We start from the raw sequence: 16247 nt of genomic DNA on the forward strand, positions 1-16247 counted from the left end.
TGGAAACTGAGGCTCAGAGGTGAAGTCACTTGTCCTAGGTCCCCCAGCCAGGAGGAGTTTTGTCATGGAGTGGAATTCACAGCTGCCTGTCTTTGGAGCCCTTACTGAAGCCCAAGGCTGTTATGAGGCTGTTCTTGTGTTGCTATAAAGGAATCCCTGAGGCTGGGTAATTTACAAAGAAAAGAGGTTTAACTGGCTCACGGTTCTGTCGGCTGTACAGGAAATGTGATGCCAGCATCTGCTTGGCCTCTGGGGAGGCCTTGAGCCGCTTACAGTCCTGGCAGAAGGTGAAGGGACAGCCTGTGTATCACAGGTCAGAGCAGGAGCAAGAGAGAAGTGCGGGGAGGTGTCACACACTTTTAAACAACCAGATCTTGTGAGAACTCACTCACTATCATGAGGGCAGCACCTGCCAGGAAGGATCCGCCCCCAGGACCAAAAAACCTCCCACTGGACCCTACCTCCAACACTAGAGATCACAATTCAACATGAGATTCAGAGGGGACAACATCCAAGCCACATCAGCTTGTGTCTTCCCTGTTAACTCTGCCTTCCTGCTAATGATACTGTAATCAACAGAGCCCTGAGCCACTGGCTGGAGGAGGTCTGGTTGCGATTTATTCCAGTTTGGCCTCATCTGTAATCAGAACCATCCTAAACAGGAAACAAAGAGAGAGGATGTCTCCATCCCTGCGACCCCAGGAACCCCAGCAGTGTCTCCAGGAGGTTCTGCCAAGGGTACGACCCATGTGGGCTACAGCCCTGATGTTATTCCTGCCCTGAAGGTGCAGCCCTAAGGAGATTGTCAGGGAAGGTGCACTTGTGATGAGCAACCTCAAATTGAGGTTTCCTCACCCAGGGACAGAGCCATGTTCCCAAACACCTGGAAACGATGAGTCCACATTGCTTCTCCCAGCCAGCAAAGTCGGAAAACTGACTGCAGCTTTTCATTTCTCCACTGGTCTTTGTTGTGCAGACAGAACTTAACAAGGAGAAAGGGTTTAGGAGGATCTGCGTGTCTGCTCAGTTTTCTGTCTTTTATTTATTCCTTTGGTGGGTTCATGACATGGGAACTGCTAGAATATGCCCATTGTAGGAAAATTAGCAGATGCAGGCAGACCAACAGAAAATTGCTTAAAAACCTCTACTGTGACTCAACCACAGAGCATCACAGTTGATAGACTGGTATAGAATGGGTGTTTCTTTTTTGAAAAATGAAATACCTGCTTACATTCTGCTTGGTGACCTGCTTTTTGAACGTGATTATCTCCATCGGCGCTCTCAACATTGGAAAGCGTGGTGTAGTAGCTGTCTGTTTTGTGGGACTGTTTTTGCTCTGTTTGTTCATTAGCCAGGCCAGCTCCATTCTGCCTTCCGACAGGACTGCTCTGATTTTCCTTTGAGGACCATCCTTTGCTCACAGTGTGCAGCCTTGGTCCCCCTGTCTCTCTCTGTCTCTTTCTCTCTCTTCTCTCTGTCTGTCTCTCTCTCCCTTTCTTTCCCTCTCCTTTCTTCCTTTTGTTGAGACAGATAACTTTCTGACGCCTTCCCTTCACCCCCCACCCGGCTTTTTTCTGTAATTACCAGGATTCTAGACTCTGGGACATAACAAAGCCTGAGGTAAACCACAAGCATTTGACACGGCCTCAGTCTCAGTTTGCAGAGGGGCTGTTTGACAGCTTCTAGAGCCACATAGAAGCTTCTCAGTTCTGAGCAAGGCTACCCTTCTAGGCTGCTCAGTGACAGATAACATTTTCTAACTAAGACTTTAATTAAATCCAAACCCCTGATACAAAGGGGTGGCCCTCCATGGTCACTCAACAGCCCAGGGGCCATTTGGGGCATGGTGGGGGACAGGGTCCCTGGGGAGTCTGACAGCCGCTGAGGCTGAGGGCTGTCCTCAGCTGGATGTGGCGATTCCACAGCTGAGGAATCCTGAGCTTAGAAAATCCAAATCATTGATGATGAGCAAGCAAACATGATCAGCCTTTGCCCTGGAGGGAGACATCAACTTTATAAACTACGGCAAACAAATCTGGCTGCTGGCCGCTGCCCCACAGGGAGACACTTCTCTGTCTACTAAGTTGTTTTCTTGTAAAGATAGTATAGAAGAAAAGCTGTCCCTAGCTCCTGCACCTGCCTGTCTGCATGCTCTCCCTCCTGGAAGGGGTTTGAGCACACACGGCAGCTGAACAGATGAGCCATACCCCTGTCACACATCCTGCAAGGGGGTTCAGGGAACTCTCCTGTTTCACATAGATATCCTTGTCAGATTCATACCAACACAGAAGGAGGGAGAGCAGTGTCTTCTTCATGTCAGATTCCCAATCTTTTCAATGATCTTATTTATAGGCTTTCCTATTGGTGAACATTTTCCGTGTGGCCCCTCCAGAAGCAAAGCTTTCTGAGGCAGGCACACTCTGGATCCTGCCCTCAGAGATACTGGACATGATGTGTCCTCGGAAACCGACACCCATCAGTGCCCAAGACATATTTATTGACTAACTGAAAGACACACACGTTTACACAAATCCACCAGTGAAAATCAGGGTTGGGTACAGAATTTTCAGGGCCCAGTACAGAATGAAAAGGCAGAGTTCCGTGTCCAAAAATTATGAAGAATTTCAAGAGAGCATTAAACCCAGGGCAGGAGGCTTCTGAGTGTGGGGCCCTGGACACATGCCCGTGAAGCCAGCCCTGACTACAATATTACAACCACGGCCAAAGAATAACTTCTTAACTAAAAGTTCTTACTTCACCCAGTGCCCCCCAGACTCAAGTCCCAGCAGGGGTGCACTGGCATGAAGCCAGCTAAGAAAAATGTGGACAATGGAAGAAGTTTTTTTTCTCAAGGCTAAATTGACGTCTCAGGGCTCAGTCTTAACGATTCTGCAACTGCTTTCCTTGTCTATTTTTGCTTGGAAAGTGTCTTCTCTTTTGAGAAGTGATGGTGATGCTGGATGTAATTACAGAGTACAAGGTTTGAGACCTTCACCCCCAATGTTTTGGGTGCTTGCTTTGTATGTTGTCCTACTCCGTGGACTCCGGCATCTGAGAAGCGTCCTTTGAAGAGTTTAGTGGGATGGCTCCTATGTCCGTTCGCTTTCAGCAAAGAAGCTGAGAGCGTCATGGCCAGCAGAGGGGGCCGCAGGAATGCCGAATCCCCCTGGCAGGTCCCACACGTGGAGCTGCTTTCCCGTCTCTCAGCTACCAGGCACTTTATTAGGAGCAGAATCAGAATTCTGTGAAACTCACCTGATGATCCTCCCTTTGGCATTTTGTATTTGCATCGTCTTCTTGGGCTAAAGCCTTTTTGGTTGAAATCCATGGTTCTGAGCCCCGGCTGCATGTCAGCCTCACCTGGTGCATTTTAAAAACATAATGTCCTGAGCTCGCCTCCCAGCATTTCTAATTCAGTTAGTCGGGGATGGGGCCTGGGCATCGGAGTTTGTAATGTCACTTCCCTTCCCTGCTTTTTAATTCCAATTCTAATGGGTTGAGAACCCCAGCCAAAGAGAATCGCTATCCAAAAATGGTGGTCTCATGGGAAAGGGAATGAGTGCTTTTTTTGGGGGGCCTGGGACAACTATCTTCATTGCCATCTTAGAGAAGGACAGTTTCAGCAAAGCACCAACAGGGCATGTCCCAGGTTTGGGCAGGAAGCCTTGGGTGGTGCCCTGCCTCATGCTTGGTGGCACCTGAGCAGCTGTCCCTGACTTCTGCCTGGTCAGGAGCTTGTCCTGGTTTTCCTGTCTTGCCTGTGTCATGAGCAGACCCACCCCTGGAAATGTGGCAGCCAGGTGTCTGGGCCCAGTGGGCTCTGGGTTGCAGCTGCTCCTTGCAGCCAGCGCATTGAGAGAACAGGCTGAGGTGCTGCCTTCTCCCTGAGCCTCCTCCTCCAAACCCTCGTGTAGCTCTGTCCCCAGCTGAAATATGATGACATGTACAGACTGCTTGTGAACGTGTTTCCTAATAGTAATCTTTTCAACAAAAAGAATAATTCAAAGTTTATGCAAGGCAATAGAAACCCCAAATGACTCAAAACGTATTTTGGGAGTGGTTCCTCCCGCTGATCAAATGAGTAATCCTTCTAAGAGATTACAAGCAATTTAATAAGAAAACTGTCTCCAGGGTGAAGTTGCTTGAACCTGGGAGGTGGAGATTGCAGTGAGCTGGTTTTGTGCCACTACACTTGAGCCTGAGCGACAGAGTGAGACTCTGTCTCGAATAATAATAGCAATAATAATAATAATAACTCGTTCTCTGTCAGCAACTGCAGCAGCAAATCTCAAGACTTCACAGCCCTGCTCATCCGCACCCCACCCACTTCCCCACTGCCTCTGTCCTGAGATCGTTCCTTTCTAATATTCTGAAAAAGAGTTTGTGTCTCCTAGCATTGCATTTATACAGGCATACCTTCTTTATTGCAATTTGCTTTGTTGCATTTTTTACAAATTGAAGGTTTTGTGGCAACTCTGCATCCAGCAAGTTTCATGTTGCCATTTTTCCAACAGCAGGTGCTCACTTGGTGTCTCTGTGTTGCATTTTGGCAATCTCACAATAGATCAAATCATTTCACTATTATTATATTTGTTATCGTGATCTGTGGTCAGTGATCTTTGATGTTACTATTGCAGTGTTTTGGGGCACCACGAACTGTGCCCATATAAGACAGTGAACTTAATTGATAAATGTGTGTGCGCTAACTGCTCCACTGGCCATTCCCCCATCTCCTCCCTCTCCTCATGCCTCCCTATTCCCTGAGACACTACAATGTTAAATTGGGCCAATTAAGAAACCTACATTGGCCTCCAAGTGTTCAAGTGAAAGGAAGAGTCGCATGTCTCTCACTTTATTATTTATTTATGTATTTTTTGAAACAGGGTCTCTGTCTGTTGTCCAGGCTGGAGTGCAGTGGTGGAATTATGGCTTACTGCAGCCTGGAACTCCTGGCCTCAAATGATCCTCCTCCCTCAGCCTCCTGAGTAACTGGGGCTACAGGCACGCACCACCATGCCCGGCTAATTTTTTTAAAAAATCTTTTTTTAGTAGAGATGAAATCTCACTACGTTGCCCAGGCTAGTCTTGAACTCCTGGGCTCAAGAAATTCTCATACCTTAGCCTCCCAAAGTTTTCTCAATTTAAATCAAGAGCTAGAAATGATTAAGCTTAGTGAGGAAGGCATGTCAAAAGCTGAAACATGTCAAACGCTAAAGCCTCTTGTGCTAAACAGTTAGCCAAGTTGTAAATGTAACGGGAAAGTTCTTGAAGGAAATGAACTTTTCAGCGAACACATGTATAAAAAGAAACTTATTGCTGATATGGAGAAAGTTTGAGTAGTCTGGGTAGAAGATCAACCAGACATAAGATTCTGTCAAGCCAAAGGAGGGCTAATTCAGAGCAAGGCTCTAGCTCTCTTCAATTCTATGAAGGTTGACAGAGGTGAGGAAGCTGCAGAGGAAAAGTTGGAAGCTAGCAGAGGTTGGTTTATGAGGTTTAAGGAAAGAAGTCGTTTCCGTAACATAAAAGTGCAAGATAAAGGAGCAAGTGCTGTTGGAGAAGCAGCAGCAAGTTCTCCAGAAGATCTAGCTAAGATCATAGGGGAAGGTGGCTACACTAAACAACAGATTCTCAATGCAGATGGAACAGCATTCTATTGGAAGATGCCATCTAGAACTTTCGTAGCTAGAAAGGAGAACTCAATTCCTGTGTTGAAAGCTTCAAAGGACAGGCTGACTTTCTTTTTAGGGGCTAATGCGGCTGTTGATTTTACACTGAACACAATGCTTATTTACCATTTTGAAAATAGTATGGCCCTTACGAATTATGCTAAATTCTGCCTGTGCTCTAGCAATGGAACAACAAAGCCTGGATGACCACACATCTGTTTACAGCTTGGTTTAGTGAATATTTTCAGCCCACTGTTGAGACCAATTGCAGGGAAAAAAGGTTTTTTTTACAATATTTGTTCATTCACAGTGCACCCGGTCACCCAAGCGCTCTGATGGAGACGCACAAGGAGATAAATGTTGTTTTCATGCCTGCTAACACAACATCCATTCTGCAGCCCGTGGATCAAGGAGTAATTCTGATTTTCAAGTCGTATTGTTTAAAAAATACACTTCATAAGGCTATACCTGCCATATGTGGTGATTCCTTGGTTGGATCTTGGCAAAGTAAATTGAAAACCTTTTAGAAAGGATTCACCACTTTAGGTGCCGTTAAGAACATTTATGATTGATGGGAGGTCAAAATATCCACATTAACAAGAGTTCAGAAGAAGCTGATTACAGTCCTCATGGGTGACTCTGAGGGGTTCCAGATTTCAGCAGAGGAAGCAATTGCAGATATGACGGAAATAGCAAGAGAACTGGAATTAGGAGTGGAGCCTGAAGATGCAACCGAATTGCTGCAATCTCATGATCAAATTTGAACAGATGAGGAGTTGCTTCTTATAGATAAGCAAAAAAAAAAAAAAAAAAAAAAAAAAAGTGGTTTTTTGAGGCTGGGTGATAGCTCATGCCTGTAATCCCAGCATTTTGGGAGGCCGAGGTGGGTGGATCGCCTGAGGTCAGGAGTTCAAGACCAGCCTGGCCAAAGTGGTGAACCTCCATCTCTAATAAAAATATGAAAATTAGCCGGGTGTGGTGGTGCAAGCCTGTAATCCCAGCTACTCAGAGGCTGAGGCAGGAGAATCACTTGAACTTGGGAGGTGAGGGTTGCAGTGAGTGGAGATTGCTCCACTGTACACTGTACTCCAGCCTGGGTGACAGAGCGAGATTCTGTTTAAAAAAAAAAAAAACAAAAAAAAACAAAAAAAAAAAACACGGTGGTTTCTTGATATAGAATCTACTCCTGGTGAAGATGCTGCGAAATTGTGGAAATGACAACAGAAGATTGAGGATAGTAGATCAACTCAGTTGATAATGCAGCAGCAGGGTTAGAGTAGATGGACTCCAATTTTGAAAGAAGTTCTACATGGATAAAATGCTATCCAACAGCACTGCATGCTACAGAGAAATATTTTGTGAAAGGAAGGGTCAATCAATGTGGCCAACTTTGTCGCTGTCTTGAGGAAATTGCCACAGCGGCCCCAACCTTCAGCAACCGCCACTCCGATCAGTCAGCAGCCACCAACATTGCGGCAAGACTCTTCACCAGCAAAAAGATTGTCTGGAAGCCCAGACCATTGTTAGCATTTTTTAGCAGTAAAGTAGTTTAAAATTGGCCCGGCAGGGTGGCTTATGCCTATAATCCCAGCACTTTGGGAGGCCAAGGCCGGTGGATCACTTGAGGTCAGGAGGTCAAGACCGGCCCGGCCAACATGGTGAAACCCTGTCTCTACTAAAAATACAAAAAAATGGGTTGGGCGCAGTGGTGGGTGCCTGTTACTTGGGAGGCTGAGGCAGGAGAATTGCTTGAACCTGGGAAACAGAGGTTGCAGTGAGCTGAGATTGCGCCACTGCACTCCAGTCTGGGTGACAGAGTGAGACTCCGTCTCAAATAATAATAATAATAATAATTTTAAAAACAAATTAATTAAATTAAGGTATGTACGTTAATTTAGACATAATGCTATTACATACTTAGTAGACGATAGCCTGGTGTGAATATAACTTTTTATGCACTGGGAAACCAAAAATTGCTCACTACTCACTTTAGTGCCTTATTCACTTTATAGCCGTGGTCTGGAGCCAAACTCACAGTATCTCCTTTCTTCCCACAAGACAAAAGAGCAGATGGACCACCAGACCTGCTCATTGACTGTGCACCTGGTCACCCAAGAGCTGTTTGGAAAGAGATGCCTGGAAGAGGCCAAAGCTCATGTCTCTCTTTTTAAAAATCCTCACATCTTTGACTCCTGTGCAGGGGATGCTACTCTAATCCAGAGATTTTAAAAAATGCCACAAGCAGAAATGTGACGTGTAACACTGTTGACCCTAAGAAGGAAGAGAAACAGTGAATAAGGAATGAAGAAAAACCAGGACAAAGTAAACGTGTCTGTCCAGGCACTGTGACCTTGACATAGACCCCAGATTCAGATCAGGGCTCCGGCCCTTGCCTTTTGCTTTTTGGGCACATCAGTTTCCCCTCAGGAGTCTTTGTTCCCTTAAAAGAGTAACAGCAGTAAGTGCCCCCAGAAGGTTGCTGTGAGGTTTAAATGAAATGAACTGTTTTGAGATATCAAATCCAGGCCAAAAAAAAAAATTTAACTGCAGAGTCCCATGTCCAGGGTCTGGTATGCAGCGTGGCTCCAAAAATACCAGTTACTATTGAGTAATAAACATGGAAACCACAATATATTTAAATCAATCAAATGAAGCCTGGTTTATCCTGAGTCTCCACATAGTAAAAATTGGTTCCAATATAATTTAGCCCACATGAGAAGTCAGATTTGAAATAAGTATTACAGGGAAACTATAAATTACATTTTTAAAGATTGGTCTATAATTATAGGCTTAATTGATTACACAAGGGATTTGTTCTGAAAAGGTGTGTAAAACCTGTCCCATTTTGCACCAGAGAGATGGCCCATTGGAATGAGCCCTGTCATTCCTACAGATCTGTGAACCTTGGAGTTTCCACACCTTAGGTTTGGATTAAAAGGAGGGCCACCTGCTGTTAGTTGGACATTCAGGATATACTGTTTAAAAACAAAAACTCAAAAACAAAGAAGTACATATTCTCTGGATGAAGGAAGTTAACCCAAACAGAAGAGGGTGGATTTAGAATTATAAGTTTACGCTTTCATGTTCCCTCTCCCAGGTATAAACTTCGGTTCGGGTCTTGGTGTGAACCCTTCCAGTCTTTCTTCTGCACCTGTACAAATATCTGCAACCTGTAGATCGATTTTTTTTGACTTGCAATTATCCTCTCTATTCCATGCTGCAACCTGCTTTCTTTACTGACCCATATATCCCACCCGTTTGGCACCCATTCTCGCGAATGCCTGCTGAGCATTCAGTACGAAGTGTGTTATGTTTTAAGAAATTTCAGTTCTGCTTTACAGCTTTCAGGTCTCAAAAATGGTGAACAAAGGTAAGCAAGACAGGACAGTCTAACATAAAGGTTTGCTACCTCTGAGTTCTCCAATCCCCCTCCCCAGAGGGCCTGCGGTTTACAGGTGTGTGTGGCCCCTGCACTCTCTGCGTGCACAAGCACATGATTACCCATCTCCAGTTCTGTTTTGTTTTTAAACCCACGTGGGATTATGCTACACAGACTTCCTTGCACCTTGTGCCAAGAACAAGAGGAAAATTCAGCCCAAGTGAGAATGATCTTAAACAAAAGCAACTTTAAAAAATAAATACCTCTAAAGTGAGATTCTCCCACGAGGTACTGACTCTGTTTATTTTCGGTTGGGTGTAAGACTCTTGCCCCGTGGCTGCTTGTGGTTTTCTGTAGGTTGGACCGATTCTAAGTCTTTCCTGAGAAGGGCGGTGTTCAGCCTTCCCTGAGAAGACACCAGCACTCTCTAACCCCTTTGCAGGCAGTTGCAGGTTTTCTTTCCCCATCCCTGGAAATGAGGCTGTCTGTGGAAAGCAATGATGGAGACTGAAGGGCCAACCCATCCCAGTTCTGAGACAGGGGAATCGCTTGAACCTGGGAGGTGGAAGTTGCAGTGAGCCGATTTCGCGCCACTGCACTCCAGCCTGGGTGACAGAGCAAGACTCCATCTCAAAAAAAGAAAAAAAAAAAAAAAGTGTCTCGCAGCCTGGGAACCCCTCAGTCCCAGGCGAACCAGGACGGTTGGTCATGATGCGTAGAGAACGGCCTGCAATTGGTTCTTGGGAGCTCTGCCAATGCGCAGGTTAGGTCAGCTACTGGAATGCACTCCCTGGAAGGCGGGCGTCGGGGCGGACAGTGGGCCTCTGTTGGGGGCGCATTCCCTAGTCTTGTTTGTTGAGCTGCCTTGATGCTGGCGGGAAGGGTTATCCCGAACACTATTTGTGCTCACAACAGACTGGGTTGTGTTTGCAGCTGGCATTCAGCTGGTGACAAAATGGCAAGCCGAGATACTGGTGTGGCGCCTGACATTTTGGCCTCAGCTGTGAGAGCCAGAGAGCCAGAACCCTGAACCCTCTTCTCCAGAACTTTCGCTTCCAGGTCAGGCCAGCTGACCTTCGATTCTGTGTGGGTCATGGGCCCTGAGATCCCAGACCCCGGGGTTGAGACCTGGCTCATACCCAAAGGAATACACCCCGAATGTGGGAGAAGGCACCGGCTGTGGGAGCAACGCAGGCTGGGACTTGATCAGGTTTCGCCGTCCCCCGAGGCACTCATGAAATGATTTGGTGCAATCCCCCACCTTCACCCCCTCTTCATGTGTCCTGGCCCCAGCACCTCTAGGGAGGTTGGAAGATGTGGGTGGTGGTAGCAGACAAGGAGGGCTGAGTGGGGGGCCCAGGGACCCCTCCCTTGGCCACCCCCGCAGCCACCCAAAGTCTCAAACATCTTCCAACCTCAGTGGGTTTGACTGTGTTTGATGAATCATCTCTCCTCCCGCTTGACAAGTGATACACACATTTCATCAGATAATCCCATGAGGTGCAGTTATTTTATTTTCCTGTTTATAATCAGAGGATTATAAACAGGAAATAGCCCCACCCCTCACTCTGGGTCAAATCCTGCTGATTTTATTTGTCACCCACATTGTTTAAAATTTTTTTTTAGTAGCTGCAAAGGCAGCATTTAAAAACGAAGAGATCAAACTCTACAATCTAGACTGCTTGATGCTCTTTAAGAAAAAAAAAAAAGAAAAGAAATTGGGATCAGTAGGTCTGGTTCTGACAATCAGCCAGAGTGATGAGCAGAGGCTCCTGGAGACAGGCACAGGCATGGACCCTCCAGGTTGCCGCAATCCCCGCCACTCCCTGCTGTCACACCTGGCTCCGTATGCATTGGTGGCTGAGACCCTGCCCTTTACCACCATTGAGCAGAATGAATTTCCTGTTTGCTCCTAGGTGCTTGGAGGCAAAGTAGCTACACTTTGTACCATGTGTGACTGTGGGGTACCTATCCAATATCTCCCCTCCCTCCCTCCTTTGTTTCCTCCTTTCTTTCTTTCAGTTAAATGACTTTATCTCTAGACTCCCTGCAGGAAGAGCTGGCTCATGAGATGTAAGGCAGAGTCATTGCATGAGGCTGCTCTGTAGGCCGCTTAAAGTCAAGTTGGTTCAGCTGAGAAGTGCGCCCTTTCTCTCATTGCCAATTCCCTTGCTTCTTTCTCCTGCCTAGAATAAGTTATGATGGCTGGAGCTCCAGCAGCCATCCTGGACCACGAGGAGACCTAAGACTCTAAGAAGTTTCATGCTAAGAATGAAAAGCAGAAAAACAGAAGGAGCCTGGGTTCTCAGTGACTACGGGCCCTTGCCAGTCCTGGTTTGCTCTTCTCTAGACATCTTTTAGATGAAAAGGAAATAGGTCCCCCTTGTTTAAGTCACTTATTTGAGTTCTCTGTTACAGGCAATCAAATGGAATTCTAACAACACACCCTTTTACCTTCATTTCCTTTCTTTAAGAAAGTAATTTGCAATACTACTTTAGGTGTTTATCAGGGCTGTAACTTTGCTGTGTGGACTTGGGCATCCAAAAATTCATATAGAAATCGGTGCCCAGAATCAAGCTGATCCTGGGAATATATATATATCTGAACACGATTATTTCATCAGACAATCCACTAAGAGGTTAAAAGAAGAAAGCCTGCAGTGGAAGTGTACTCTTTCTTAAGAGTGCTAGATTGTTTTCTTAAGGTTCTACTTTTACCGTGGGAGTTTTAGGGTTCTGGTGCTCTTTTTCCCTTGAATTTTTTCTTAGGGCTGTGTAGTCTTTCTCACAGAAGCCCAGAACTTAGGTTTCATCCTCAAGCTTAAGCAACCCAAATATTAAGATTGAATTTTTCATTTGAAAATTGAAAATTTCATTTCTAATTTTTCTTGGAACATTTAGACACAGACTCAAGAAACTTTTCCTTACTCCCTACACCAGTGCGCAACAATAGAAGCTTCTGTGATGATGGAAGTGAAGTGGCCTCCGTACCTGCTCTATGCAAATGGCAGCCAGTGGCCACATGTGGTCTCTGAGCTGTTGAAAGTGGATAGTGTGATAGAGGAGCTAAATTTTAAATTTCATTTAATTTTTATTAGTTTAAATAGCCCCATGTGTCTCATGGCAGCCATATTGGATAGATCAGCACTAGCTTCTTCTCTGTAGATTATCAGAATTTCCTTTTAAGCTTCTAGGGGAGAATTCACTGCCCTTCATCTTGACCTCTCCATTTCTGAACCTAAATACTGCCTCAATCCCTCAAGCTGCCTCAAGTCTAGGTTTAAGTTTCAGTCCCCTGCCTTCCAGTTGACACTGGGGGCCCCTTCTTCGTCCTATTGAGTCTTGGGAGTTCCCTCTATACACGGACTCTCAGGGCTGTCCTCCAAATTGCATTAAATGGCATGCCATATGCAAATGACACTCAGCAAATAATAGTTGTTCGGTGAAGAGTAGCTCCCTCCCTGGCCTGATTTATCCTTATTCACCCTCATAGCTCATCTCTTCTTCCACAGTTTCATCTCCTGGAGAGCAGATTTCTGATTCTGCAATCATGTGTCACATAAAGATGTTTCAGTCAACGACAGATCACATATATGATGGGCTGCATATACCGTATATGATGGGGTCCCATAAGATTGTAATGGAGCTGAAAATTTCCTATTGCCTAGTGACAGTGTAGCTGCCATGATGTCATAGTGCAAGGCATTCCATTTTCTATGTTTAGTTATGTTTCAATACACAAGGACTCACCATTGTGTTACAGTTGTCTACAGTGTTCAGTATGGTAACATTCTGTATAGGTTTGTGTCCTGAGAGCAGTAGGCCCTACCAGTTAGCCTAGGTGTGTGGTAAGCTAGACCTTCTATATACCATCTAGGTTCGTGTGAGTACATGCTACAGAGTTCACACAGCGACAAAATCACCTAAGGATGCGTTTTTCTGAATGCATCTGCATCATTAAGCAATGCATGATTGTACTTTGAACCTGGCCCGGTGCTCAGAGCTGTGCGGGAATTCGAAAGGCAAGTGACTCAAATAGTTTCCAACACCATCAGTTACCATGTCCTGGTATGATCTCCATAGCAGTGAGCCCAGCAGTTAGATGTGGGACTGGGGAGTCAGTCAGGATTACCTTTCAACCGGTTCTCAAATTCAGGAAGACTGCCTCTAACCAGGTGGCCCCAGCACAGTTCCTGTGTTGCTACTGGGGAACTGTGCAAAGCGTGTCATGGTTTTGTCCTGGTTGGACCCCATAAACACTCAAAGGCAACCAGACTGACTTTGAAAGCAGAAGGTCCTAGTTTTTTGGGGTCCAGCCCAAAACATTAGCCTTGAGGCCATGTTTTCTTTTTTCGTTTTATTTATTTTAAGAGATAGAATCTTGCTCTGTCATGCAGGCTGGAGTACCAGTGATCACGGCTCACAGCAGCCTCTAACTCCTAGGCTCAAGCTATCCTCCCACCTCAGCCTCTTGAGTAACTGGGACTGCAGGTGTGTACCAACATGCCTGGATAAGGGGCCATGTTTTCTTCCAACACAGGCATTGTGATCTTGTCCTTTTAATGGAAAGGCCATCAGAAGTTTGGGATATGGATTCTGTAGGAATGAAGTTTAAAACACAAAATGACTCCAGCTAACATGTGTTCAAGGGCTTACTAAGTGCCAGGCTTTGTAGTAAGTGCTTAATATGAAGTATGTTAGGACATCATCAAAACAATATTATGAAAGCAGTCTTCCTCCCTTATCTGTGGGGGATGCTTTCCAAGACCCCCCAGTGGATGCCTGAAGTCACAGATAGTACCAAACCCTATGTACGTTTTTTCCTGTACAGTAAAGGGCAGGTAGTGTGGCTAATGTGGACACCCTGGACAAAGGGAGGACTCACATCCTGGTGGGACAGAGCAGGATGGCTCAGGATTTCATCACACTACTCAGAACAGTATGCGATTTAAAACGTATCAGTTGTTTATTTCTGGAATTTTCTAGTTTCAGAATATTTTTGGACCGCCGTTGACTGCAGGTAGCAGAAACCTAGCAAAAGAAAACTGCCAGTGGGGGACCCCTATATTCCTATTATCATGCCCGTTTTGCACGGGGAGAAACTGAGGCTCCCAGAGGTTAAAAACCTGCCCAAGATCACACAGGTAAGCAAGTGGCTGAGTCAGGGCTCCGACCCGGGCCCTGAAGCCCCATCTCAGCCACTGTGGATACTGCCTGCTGCAAGCTCACTGTGTCAGCACCCACCAAAGCTATACACCGTGGAAGGGCCCAGTGAGAAAGCAGTGACCATGTTTTGGATTTCTCTCCAGGTAAATATTTTTTCAAACAGGCCTTCCATGTGGAAAGGAATCACCAGATCAAATACAGAATACCCAGTTAAATTGGGTGTTTAGATAAACAATGAATAATTTTTTTACTGTAAGTATGTCCTGACTTGCTTGTACTAAGAAGAGTTACTCATTGTTTATCTGCAGTTCAAATTGACCTGGACGTCTTATATTTTATCTGCTCTGTCTCTGGCCACGCTGCTGGGCAGCCTCGACCACACACACCTGCAGAACTCTGGGTCTCCGCCATACATGTGGCATAGACGCCATCCTCAGTGCAGATCCCCATCAAACCTGGAGAAAATTAAAATAAGGCCTCCCAGGTAACTGTGAGACCTATAGGTGCTTGTTAGTTTCCTAAGCTGCTCAAGCTGCCCTGCTCTGACAGCTGTACTTGTGCTTTGCGGCGTAATTTACAGGCCCGCTGGAGGGGATGGCAGGGCGGGACCCTGCTCCTCTTATTTGCTGCCAAGATTTGGGGCTACCAGTTGCTCTTGTCAATCTTTGGCTTAATCATTTAGCAGTTGTAAAGGACTCATTAAAAACGCCCAAGTTTATTGGAAACACCTCCCGCCGCTCGGAGGCAGCCAAATCGGGAGCCCGTGTGCCCACATGTTCAGCTTGAGCCCAACAAAATTGCTGACTTTAATTACACCATTCGGTTTAGAAGGCGGCGAGAGTGGGGGAAGGGGGTGGCATGGATGATGAGTGGGAAGCAAAGTGGAGGAGCGGCCCTGGAATCTCAGGGCCAGGTCTTCAGAGGGTGCGATGCTATGTGCTGACCCCCATCCCAAACCTGCACCCCGCTGGATTCAGGCTCAGGCCAGCCCCTGTCGCGCCCCAGAGGTGGGCCTGCCCCTCTGCAGACCTCCAGGCTCTTCCTGCCTCCTTCGTGCCTCTGGTGGGCCCGGTGAGTGTGGCTGTTTTCTTTTTTCTGAGTACACATTGCCTGGATTTTATGACTTGAATAAATATCAAAACGATGATGAAAATCCTTCAACCAACTCTGTCTTCATTTTCCACACATCCCTCCAGCCACCGGTTCCAGCCACAGGTTCACCCCCCAAGCTCCTCCAGAGGGGGTCTGTGGGAGCCCATGGAGGTGCTGGCCACGCTCTCTCTGATGGCCCAGGTGCCACCCGGTGATGGAGCCCTCTCCAGGCAAGGAGGCACCTTGGAGAGCAGGCTGCCTTTTCAGAGCTCCCACCCCAGCCTTGCCTGTCTGGGCCCCTACTGTTGAACGGGGATGTGACTCCCAATTTTGTCTTTCAATCATAGTACTGGCATTGTCATCTGACCCCACTCCTGAGCCTCCCCCATTCCTTTGTGAACCTTTGTTTTTTTTTTAGTGTGTGCCTATTTCTTTAGGCTGATGCCCCAGGTTGGAATTACTGGGTGAAGATGAAATCACAGGTGGGGACTCTAATCTATTATCACCTCTCCTGGGCCACCACCCTCTCACCTGGGCCTTCTGTCAGCTTCCTCCCGGGGCTCCCTGCTGCCCTCCTGGCCTCTGGGCTGCCCGTTCTCAACTCGGCAGCCAGGGGGTGCTGCTGCAACCAGAGTGTGATCTTGATGTTCCAACCCCTGCAATGGACTCCTTCCCTCTCAGGGTGACAGCAAGGTCATCGCAGTGACTTATGAGCAGAGCAGTGCCGAGCCTTAGAGCAGAATTTCTCAACTACTGCACTTTCGACATTGGGCTGGGTCATTCTCTGAGCAGGAGCTGTCCTGGGCATTACAGGGTGTTTAGCAGCATCCCTGGCCCCCGCCCACTCGACGGCAAGTAGCACCCCCCAAATTATGACAATGGAAAAATGTCTCCAGATGTTGCCAGATGTCCCCTGAGAACCGCAGGTGACAAGAGCCTCT

The 16247-nt window shown here is 46.6% G+C and overlaps 1 long non-coding RNA gene across 2 annotated transcripts; it reads right to left on the reverse strand.

Annotated features, from left to right (window-relative positions):
• Positions 1 to 7816: 7816 nt before the first annotated feature.
• Positions 7817 to 12643, reverse strand: LOC129474322 (uncharacterized). Of its 2 annotated transcripts, none has more exons than XR_010119347.1 (3): positions 12534 to 12643; positions 9312 to 9533; positions 7817 to 7940 (listed from the first exon to the last, which is right to left on the reverse strand). It is a non-coding gene; the product is annotated as an uncharacterized lncRNA (long non-coding RNA). The 2 variants fall into 2 exon arrangements; XR_008654518.1 differs by having other exon boundaries at positions 9312 to 9454; positions 12534 to 12619.
• Positions 12644 to 16247: the final 3604 nt, after the last annotated feature.

This window comes from Symphalangus syndactylus, chromosome 24 (genome assembly GCF_028878055.3).
Source record: "Symphalangus syndactylus isolate Jambi chromosome 24, NHGRI_mSymSyn1-v2.1_pri, whole genome shotgun sequence".
Lineage (NCBI taxonomy): Eukaryota > Metazoa > Chordata > Mammalia > Primates > Hylobatidae > Symphalangus > Symphalangus syndactylus.